The sequence below is a fragment of the Oncorhynchus clarkii genome, unplaced genomic scaffold, assembly GCF_045791955.1.
Source record: "Oncorhynchus clarkii lewisi isolate Uvic-CL-2024 unplaced genomic scaffold, UVic_Ocla_1.0 unplaced_contig_1723_pilon_pilon, whole genome shotgun sequence".
In the NCBI taxonomy this organism is placed as follows: Eukaryota; Metazoa; Chordata; class Actinopteri; order Salmoniformes; family Salmonidae; genus Oncorhynchus; species Oncorhynchus clarkii.
The window spans coordinates 396,407-406,104 of NW_027260956.1; the positions used below are offsets into that span (position 1 = coordinate 396,407).

Consider the following 9,698-nt stretch of genomic DNA (forward strand, 5'->3'; position numbering starts at 1 on the left):
ATGTTTCGATCCATCGACTTCTGGGTTATGGGCCCAGCACGCTTCCGCTGCGCCACTCTGCTCTCAGCCACTTCAGAAAAGACTAGAACTCACAATCCATGGCTTAGGAGTCCAGTATCTTAGGCCACTGGGATACTGTGTAAACAGTATGACCTATACGAACTGTTGGAAGAGGTAAAAAAAAATGTATAATGGCACTGAGACATGCCCATGAAACGACACATTTTTTAAAAATGTTGGTCGCACTTAAAATGAACTGTTTAGCAGAGGATGGTTTCGATCCATCAACCTCTGGGTTATGGGCCAAGCACGCTTCCACTGCTCCACTCTGCTCTCAGCCACTTCAGAAAAGACTAGAACTCACAATCCATGGCTTAGGAGTCCAGTATCTTAGGCCACTGGGATACTGTGTAAACAGTATGACCTATACGAACTGTTGGAAGAGGTAAAAAAAAATGTATAATGGCACTGAGACATTATGCCCATGAAACGACACATTTTTTAAAAATGTTGTTCGCACTTAAAATAAACTGTTTAGCAGAGGATGGTTTAGATCCATCGACCTTTGGGTTATGGGCCCAGCACGCTTCCGCTGCGCCACTCTGCTCTCAGCCACTTCAGAAAAGACTAGAACTCAAAATCTTTGGCTTAGGAGTCCAGTATCTTAGGCCACTGGGATACTGTGTAAACAGTATGACCTATACGAACTGTTGGAAGAGGTAAAAAAATATATATAATGGCACTGAGACATGCCCATGAAACGACACATTTAAAAAAAATGTTGTTCGCACTTAAAATAAACTGTTTAGCAGAGGATGTTTCGATCCATCGACTTCTGGGTTATGGGCCCAGCACGCTTCCTCTGCGCCACTCTGCTCTCAGCCACTTCAGAAAAGACTAGAACTCACAATCCATGGCTTAGGAGTCCAGTATCTTAGGCCACTGGGATACTGTGTAAACAGTATGACCTATACGAACTGTTGGAAGAGGTAAAAAAAAATTATAATGGCACTGAGACATTATGCCCATGAAACGACATATTTTTTAAAAATGTTGTTCGCACTTAAAATAAACTGTTTAGCAGAGGATGGTTTCGATCCATCGACCTCTGGGTTATGGGCCCAGCACGCTTCCGCTGCGCCACTCTGCTCTCATCACCTTCAGAAAAGACTAGAACTCACAATCCATGGCTTAGGAGTCCAGTATCTTAGGCCACTGGGATACTGTGTAAACAGTATGACCTATACGAACTGTTGGAAGAGGCAAAAAAAATATTATAATGACACTGAGACATTATGCCCATGAAACGACACATTTTTTAAAAATGTTGTTCGCACTTAAAATAAACTGTTTAGCAGAGGATGGTTTCGATCCATCGACCTCTGGGTTATGGGCCCAGCACGCTTCCGCTGCGCCACTCTGCTCTCAGCCACTTCAGAAAAGACTAGAACTCAAAATCTTTGGCTTAGGAGTCCAGTATCTTAGGCCACTGGGATACTGTGTAAACAGTATGACCTATACGAACTGTTGGAAGAGGTAAAAAAATATATATAATGGCACTAAGACATGCCCATGAAACGACACATTTTTAAAAAATGTTGTTTTCACTTAAAATAAACTGTTTAGCAGAGGATGTTTCGATCCATCGACTTCTGGGTTATGGGCCCAGCACGCTTCCGCTGCTTCACTCTGCTCTCATCCCCTTCAGAAAATACTAGAACTCACAATCCATTGCTTAGGAGTCCAGTGTCTTAGGCCACTGGGATACTGTGTAAACAGTATGACCTATACGAACTGTTGGAAGAGGTAAAAAAAAAAATTATAATGGCACTGAGACATGCCCATGAAACGACACATTTTTTAAAAATGTTGTTCGCACTTAAAATTAACTGTTTAGCAGAGAATGGTTTCGATCCATCGACCTCTGGGTTATGGGCCCAGCACGCTTCCGCTGCGCCACTCTGCTCTCAGCCAATTCAGAAAAGACTAGAACTCACAATCCATGGCTTAGGAGTCCAGTATCTTAGGCCACTGGGATACTGTGTAAACAGTATGACCTATACTAACTGTTGGAAGAGGTAAAAAAAAAATTATAATGGCACTGAGACATGCCCATGAAACGACACATTTTTTAAAAATGTTGTTCGCACTTAAAATAAACTGTTTAGCAGAGGATGGTTTAGATCCATCGACCTTTGGGTTATGGGCCCAGCACGCTTCCGCTGCGCCACTCTGCTCTCAGCCACTTCAGAAAAGACTAGAACTCAAAATCTTTGGCTTAGGAGTCCAGTATCTTAGGCCACTGGGATACTGTGTAAACAGTATGACCTATACGAACTGTTGGAAGAGGTAAAAAAATATATATAATGGCACTGAGACATGCCCATGAAACGACACATTTTAAAAAAATGTTGTTCGCACTTAAAATAAACTGTTTAGCAGAGGATGTTTCGATCCATCGACTTCTGGGTTATGGGCCCAGCACGCTTCCTCTGCGCCACTCTGCTCTCAGCCACTTCAGAAAAGACTAGAACTCACAATCCATGGCTTAGGAGTCCAGTATCTTAGGCCACTGGGATACTGTGTAAACAGTATGACCTATACGAACTGTTGGAAGAGGTAAAAAAAAATTATAATGGCACTGAGACATTATGCCCATGAAACGACATATTTTTTAAAAATGTTGTTCGCACTTAAAATAAACTGTTTAGCAGAGGATGGTTTCGATCCATCGACCTCTGGGTTATGGGCCCAGCACGCTTCCGCTGCGCCACTCTGCTCTCATCACCTTCAGAAAAGACTAGAACTCACAATCCATGGCTTAGGAGTCCAGTATCTTAGGCCACTGGGATACTGTGTAAACAGTATGACCTATACGAACTGTTGGAAGAGGCAAAAAAAATATTATAATGACACTGAGACATTATGCCCATGAAACGACACATTTTTTAAAAATGTTGTTCGCACTTAAAATAAACTGTTTAGCAGAGGATGGTTTCGATCCATCGACCTCTGGGTTATGGGCCCAGCACGCTTCCGCTGCGCCACTCTGCTCTCAGCCACTTCAGAAAAGACTAGAACTCAAAATCTTTGGCTTAGGAGTCCAGTATCTTAGGCCACTGGGATACTGTGTAAACAGTATGACCTATACGAACTGTTGGAAGAGGTAAAAAAATATATATAATGGCACTAAGACATGCCCATGAAACGACACATTTTTAAAAAATGTTGTTTTCACTTAAAATAAACTGTTTAGCAGAGGATGTTTCGATCCATCGACTTCTGGGTTATGGGCCCAGCACGCTTCCGCTGCTTCACTCTGCTCTCATCCCCTTCAGAAAATACTAGAACTCACAATCCATTGCTTAGGAGTCCAGTGTCTTAGGCCACTGGGATACTGTGTAAACAGTATGACCTATACGAACTGTTGGAAGAGGTAAAAAAAAAAATTATAATGGCACTGAGACATGCCCATGAAACGACACATTTTTTAAAAATGTTGTTCGCACTTAAAATTAACTGTTTAGCAGAGAATGGTTTCGATCCATCGACCTCTGGGTTATGGGCCCAGCACGCTTCCGCTGCGCCACTCTGCTCTCAGCCAATTCAGAAAAGACTAGAACTCACAATCCATGGCTTAGGAGTCCAGTATCTTAGGCCACTGGGATACTGTGTAAACAGTATGACCTATACTAACTGTTGGAAGAGGTAAAAAAAAAATTATAATGGCACTGAGACATGCCCATGAAACGACACATTTTTAAAAAATGTTGTTCGCACTTAAAATAAACTGTTTAGCAGAGGATGTTTCGATCCATCGACTTCTGGGTTATAGCACGCTTCCGCTGCGCCACTGTGCTTCCATCCACCCCAGATGGGACTTGAACCCACAATCCCTGGCTTAGGAGGCCAGTGCCTTATCCATTAGGCCACTGGGGCACTGTCTACCTTTTGCAAATAGTACGAACTGATACAAGCAGTAAAAACAATGTGTACTGGATAGCACTGAGACACGCAAATGAAATTTAGCTTTCTAATTTCTGTTTGCGTTTCATTTTTGAAAATAATCTGTTTAGCAGAGGATGGTTTCGATCCATCGACTTCTGGGTTATGGGCCCAGCACGCTTCCGCTGTGCCACTCTGCTCTCAGCCACTTCAGAAAAGACTAGAACTCACAATCCATGGCTTAGGAGTCCAGTATCTTAGGCCACTGGGATACTGTGTAAACAGTATGACCTATACTAACTGTTGGAAGAGGTAAAAAAAAAATTATAATGGCACTGAGACATGCCCATGAAACGACACATTTTAAAAAAATGTTGTTCGCACTTAAAATGAACTGTTTAGCAGAGTATGGTTTCGATCCATCAACCTCTGGGTTATGGGCCAAGCACGCTTCCGCTGCTCCACTCTGCTCTCAGCCACTTCAGAAAAGACTAGAACTCACAATCCATGGCTTAGGAGTCCAGTATCTTAGGCCACTGGGATACTGTGTAAACAGTATGACCTATACGAACTGTTGGAAGAGGTAAAAAAATATATATAATGGCACTAAGACATGCCCATGAAACGACACATTTTTTTAAAATGTTGTTCGCACTTAAAATTAACTGTTTAGCAGAGAATGGTTTCGATCCATCGACCTCTGGGTTATGGGCCCAGCACGCTTCCGCTGCTCCACTCTGCTCTCAGCCAATTCAGAAAAGACTAGAACTCACAATCCATGGCTTAGGAGTCCAGTATCTTAGGCCACTGGGATACTGTGTAAACAGTATGACCTATACGAACTGTTGGAAGAGGTAAAAAAAAATGTATAATGGCACTGAGACATTATGCCCATGAAACGACACATTTTTTAAAAATGTTGTTCGCACTTAAAATAAACTGTTTAGCAGAGGATGGTTTCGATCCATCGACCTCTGGGTTATGGGCCCAGCACGCTTCCGCTGCGCCACTCTGCTCTCAGCCACTTCAGAAAAGACTAGACCTCAAAATCTTTGGCTTAGGAGTCCAGTATCTTAGGCCACTGGGATACTGTGTAAACAGTATGACCTATACGAACTGTTGGAAGAGGTAAAAAAATATATATAATGGCACTGAGACATGCCCATGAAACGACACATTTTTAAAAAATGTTGTTCGCACTTAAAATAAACTGTTTAGCAGAGGATGTTTCGATCCATCGACTTCTGGGTTATGGGCCCAGCACGCTTCCGCTGCGCCACTCTGCTCTCAGCCACTTCAGAAAAGACTAGAACTCACAATCCATGGCTTAGGAGTCCAGTATCTTAGGCCACTGGGATACTGTGTAAACAGTATGACCTATACGAACTGTTGGAAGAGGTAAAAAAAAATTATAATGGCACTGAGACATTATGCCCATGAAACGACACATTTTTTAAAAATGTTGTTCGCACTTAAAATGAACTGTTTAGCAGAGGATGGTTTCGATCCATCAACCTCTGGGTTATGGGCCAAGCACGCTTCCGCTGCTCCACTCTGCTCTCAGCAACTTCACAAAAGACTAGAACTCACAATCCATGGCTTAGGAGTCCAGTATCTTAGACCACTGGGATACTGTGTAAACAGTATGACCTATACGAACTGTTGGAAGAGGTAAAAAAAAAATTATAATGGCACTGAGACATGCCCATGAAACGACACATTTTTTAAAAATGTTGTTCGCACTTAAAATTAACTGTTTAGCAGAGAATGGTTTCGATCCATCGACCTCTGGGTTATGGGCCCAGCACGCTTCCGCTGCTCCACTCTGCTCTCAGCCAATTCAGAAAAGACTAGAACTCACAATCCATGGCTTAGGAGTCCAGTATCTTAGGCCACTGGGATACTGTGTAAACAGTATGACCTATACGAACTGTTGGAAGAGGTAAAAAAAAATGTATAATGGCACTGAGACATTATGCCCATGAAACGACACATTTTTTTAAAATGTTGTTCGCACTTAAAATAAACTGTTTAGCAGAGGATGGTTTCGATCCATCGACCTCTGGGTTATGGGCCCAGCACGCTTCCGCTGCGCCACTCTGCTCTCAGCCACTTCAGAAAAGACTAGACCTCAAAATCTTTGGCTTAGGAGTCCAGTATCTTAGGCCACTGGGATACTGTGTAAACAGTATGACCTATACGAACTGTTGGAAGAGGTAAAAAAATATATATAATGGCACTGAGACATGCCCATGAAACGACACATTTTTTAAAAATGTTGTTCGCACTTAAAATAAACTGTTTAGCAGAGGATGTTTCGATCCATCGACTTCTGGGTTATGGGCCCAGCACGCTTCCGCTGCGCCACTCTGCTCTCAGCCACTTCAGAAAAGACTAGAACTCACAATCCATGGCTGAGGAGTCCAGTATCTTAGGCCACTGGGATACTGTGTAAACAGTATGACCTATACGAACTGTTGGAAGAGGTAAAAAAAAATTATAATGGCACTGAGACATTATGCCCATGAAACGACACATTTTTTAAAAATGTTGTTCGCACTTAAAATGAACTGTTTAGCAGAGGATGGTTTCGATCCATCAACCTCTGGGTTATGGGCCAAGCACGCTTCCGCTGCTCCACTCTGCTCTCAGCAACTTCACAAAGGACTAGAACTCACAATCCATGGCTTAGGAGTCCAGTATCTTAGGCCACTGGGATACTGTGTAAACAGTATGACCTATACGAACTGTTGGAAGAGGTAAAAAAAAATATATAATGGCACTGAGACATGCCCATGAAACGACACATTTTTTTAAAATGTTGGTCGCACTTAAAATGAACTGTTTAGCAGAGGATGGTTTCGATCCATCAACCTCTGGGTTATGGGCCAAGCACGCTTCCACTGCTCCACTCTGCTCTCAGCCACTTCAGAAAAGACTAGAACTCACAATCCATGGCTTAGGAGTCCAGTATCTTAGGCCACTGGGATACTGTGTAAACAGTATGACCTATACGAACTGTTGGAAGAGGTAAAAAAAAATGTATAATGGCACTGAGACATTATGCCCATGAAACGACACATTTTTTAAAAATGTTGTTCGCACTTAAAATAAACTGTTTAGCAGAGGATGGTTTCGATCCATCGACCTCTGGGTTATGGGCCCAGCACGCTTCCGCTGCGCCACTCTGCTCTCAGCCACTTCAGAAAAGACTAGAACTCAAAATCTTTGGCTTAGGAGTCCAGTATCTTAGGCCACTGGGATACTGTGTAAACAGTATGACCTATACGAACTGTTGGAAGAGGTAAAAAAATATATATAATGGCACTGAGACATGCCCATGAAACGACACATTTAAAAAAAATGTTGTTCGCACTTAAAATAAACTGTTTAGCAGAGGATGTTTCGATCCATCGACTTCTGGGTTATGGGCCCAGCACGCTTCCGCTGCGCCACTCTGCTCTCAGCCACTTCACAAAAGACTAGAACTCAAAATCTTTGGCTTAGGAGTCCAGTATCTTAGGCCACTGGGATACTGTGTAAACAGTATGACCTATACGAACTGTTGGAAGAGGTAAAAAAATATATATAATGGCACTGAGACATGCCCATGAAACGACACATTTTTTAAAAATGTTGTTCGCACTTAAAATGAACTGTTTAGCAGAGGATGGTTTCGATCCATCAACCTCTGGGTTATGGGCCAAGCACGCTTCCGCTGCTCCACTCTGCTCTCAGCAACTTCACAAAGGACTAGAACTCACAATCCATGGCTTAGGAGTCCAGTATCTTAGGCCACTGGGATACTGTGTAAACAGTATGACCTATACGAACTGTTGGAAGAGGTAAAAAAAAAAATATAATGGCACTGAGACATGCCCATGAAACGACACATTTTTTTAAAATGTTGGTCGCACTTAAAATGAACTGTTTAGCAGAGGATGGTTTCGATCCATCAACCTCTGGGTTATGGGCCAAGCACGCTTCCACTGCTCCACTCTGCTCTCAGCCACTTCAGAAAAGACTAGAACTCACAATCCATGGCTTAGGAGTCCAGTATCTTAGGCCACTGGGATACTGTGTAAACAGTATGACCTATACGAACTGTTGGAAGAGGTAAAAAAAAATGTATAATGGCACTGAGACATTATGCCCATGAAACGACACATTTTTTAAAAATGTTGTTCGCACTTAAAATAAACTGTTTAGCAGAGGATGGTTTCGATCCATCGACCTCTGGGTTATGGGCCCAGCACGCTTCCGCTGCGCCACTCTGCTCTCAGCCACTTCAGAAAAGACTAGAACTCAAAATCTTTGGCTTAGGAGTCCAGTATCTTAGGCCACTGGGATACTGTGTAAACAGTATGACCTATACGAACTGTTGGAAGAGGTAAAAAAATATATATAATGGCACTGAGACATGCCCATGAAACGACACATTTAAAAAAAATGTTGTTCGCACTTAAAATAAACTGTTTAGCAGAGGATGTTTCGATCCATCGACTTCTGGGTTATGGGCCCAGCACGCTTCCGCTGCGCCACTCTGCTCTCAGCCACTTCAGAAAAGACTAGAACTCAAAATCTTTGGCTTAGGAGTCCAGTATCTTAGGCCACTGGGATACTGTGTAAACAGTATGACCTATACGAACTGTTGGAAGAGGTAAAAAAATATATATAATGGCACTGAGACATGCCCATGAAACGACACATTTTTAAAAAATGTTGTTCGCACTTAAAATAAACTGTTTAGCAGAGGATGTTTCGATCCATCGACTTCTGGGTTATGGGCCCAGCACGCTTCCGCTGCGCCACTCTGCTTCCATCCAACCCAGATGGGACTTGAACCCACAATCCCTGGCTTAGGAGGCCAGTGCCTTATCCATTAGGCCACTGGGGCACTGTCTACCTTTTGCAAATAGTACAAACTGATACAAGCAGTAAAAACAATGTGTACTGGATAGCACTGAGACATGCAAATGAAATATAGCTTTCTAATTTCTGTTTGCGTTTCATTTTTGAAAATAATCTGTTTAGCAGAGGATGGTTTCGATCCATCGACCTCTGGGTTATGGGACCTGCACGCTTCCACTGCGCCACTCTGCTCTCAGCCGCTTCAGAAATGACTAGAACTCAAAATCTTTGGCTTAGGAGTCCAGTATCTTAGGCCACTGGGATACTGTGTAAACAGTATGACCTATACGAACTTTTGGAAGAGGTAAAAAAATATATATAATGGCACTGAAACATGCCCATGAAACGACACATTTTTAAAAAATGTTGTTCGCACTTAAAATAAACTGTTTAGCAGAGGATGGTTTCGATCCATCGACCTCTGGGTTATGGGCGCAGCACGCTTCCGCTGCGCCACTCTGATCTCATCCCCTTCAGAAAAGACTAGAACTCACAATCCATTGCTTAGGAGTCCAGTGTCTTAGGCCACTGGGATACTGTGTAAACAGTATGACCTATACGAACTGTTGGAAGAGGTAAAAAAATATATATAATGGCACTGAGACATGCCCATGAAACGACACATTTAAAAAAAATGTTGTTCGCACTTAAAATAAATTGTTTAGCAGAGGATGGTTTCGATCCATCGACCTCTGGGTCATGGGCCCAGCACGCTTCCGCTGCGCCACTCTGCTCTCAGCCACATCAGAAAAGACTAGAACTCACAATCCATGGCTTAGGAGTCCAGTATCTTAGGCCACTGGGATTCTGTGTAAACAGTATGACCTATACGAACTGTTGGA

At 42.7% G+C, this 9,698-nt stretch overlaps 2 non-coding genes across 2 annotated transcripts; both read right to left on the reverse strand.

Moving 5' to 3' along the window:
• Positions 1 to 3,866: 3,866 nt before the first annotated feature.
• Positions 3,867 to 3,939, reverse strand: trnar-ccu (transfer RNA arginine (anticodon CCU)). Its single transcript has one exon. It is a non-coding gene; the product is annotated as a tRNA-Arg (tRNA).
• Positions 3,940 to 8,769: 4,830 nt separating this feature from the next.
• On the reverse strand, positions 8,770 to 8,842 carry trnar-ccu (transfer RNA arginine (anticodon CCU)). Its single transcript has one exon. It is a non-coding gene; the product is annotated as a tRNA-Arg (tRNA).
• Between the last annotated feature and the right edge of the window lie 856 nt (positions 8,843 to 9,698).